The sequence below is a fragment of the Octopus bimaculoides genome, chromosome 17 (genome assembly GCF_001194135.2).
Source record: "Octopus bimaculoides isolate UCB-OBI-ISO-001 chromosome 17, ASM119413v2, whole genome shotgun sequence".
Taxonomy (NCBI): Eukaryota; Metazoa; Mollusca; class Cephalopoda; order Octopoda; family Octopodidae; genus Octopus; species Octopus bimaculoides.
The window spans coordinates 21,031,846-21,033,024 of NC_068997.1; the positions used below are offsets into that span (position 1 = coordinate 21,031,846).

A 1,179-nucleotide genomic window follows, 5' to 3' on the forward strand; every position below is an offset into this window, starting at 1 on the left:
CCCCCTAGCATTGCTTGATAACCGATGCTGGTGTGTTTACGTCCCCGTCACTTAGCGGTTCGGCAAAAAAGACCGATAAAATAAGTACTAGGCTTACAAAGAATAAGTCCCGGGGTCGATTTGCTCGACTAAAGGTGGTGCTCCAACATGGCCGCAGTCAAATGACTGAAACAAGTAAAAGAATAATTATTTCAACTCTATGTGTATGTGTGGAACATATTTAACAATGTAGTCTTCGATATGCATAGGTCATTTCGTATGTTGTAGGCCCTGATATACAATAAAGATGAGATGTTGAGTGTTTAAAATGCTCTTGATCATGGCGCTGATTCGCGGCAAAGCAGTATCAATAATAACGACATCTGTTGGGAACCTCAGGAGGTCGATCTACTTACTAGAAATGGCAGTTAAATCTACATCAACTCATATTTCGCTTTTAGAATGGAAAGAATATGAACAAAAGGATGGAGATGTTGCATAATGTTGTCTCAAGATAAAGGTCACACGAAAGAAAGACGGAATGGTCATAGCTGGAGAGTCTCCTTGATCAGGGCTGTCTTGGCGCTAAACAATAACAGCAAAGCAACAACAACAACCACAACATCTGTTGGAAGAAAAACGCCATCTATATGGTGGTGGTGTCTATCTTTAATGGTGGTAGTACAGTGGTCGTCTTGGTAAAGGATGCTGGTGGCGTTAGGATGGCGAGTACTGTTTTCGTTTGTTATATACACACGTACTTACACAAGCACATACATACATACATACATACACCACCACTGCTGCCGCCGCCGCCACCAGCGTCGCAGACGCCATCAACAGCAACAGCAACAACGGCAGCAGCAGCAGCAGCAGCGACAACAGCAGCAACAACAAAACACATTTTGGATTGTGTGAGTCTCTGATGCTGAAGTAATGCATAAAGCACGTCGACCATTGGCGACAACAATACGGTTCCATATGCTCATGGTTACTGTAGGGAGGGGGTAGGGGGAAAGGAGGGTCTATGTCACACTCCACTGCATCCCTGGCGGCCTTTCAAGGAACACTCGACCCCATTCCCACCCCCACTAGTCTCTGTCTGTGTTATTTTACTTCAGCCTTATTACTTTCACGCCACACAGTATTATATATATATATATATACATACACACATGTATATATAAGTACATGAATATC

General features: G+C 43.4%; 1 protein-coding gene across 1 annotated transcript in view; it reads left to right on the forward strand.

The window, feature by feature from the left end:
* LOC106869293 (uncharacterized) overlaps window positions 1-1,179 on the forward strand; it is a 296,341-nt gene that overhangs the window by 66,112 nt on the left and 229,050 nt on the right. The window lies entirely within an intron of this gene.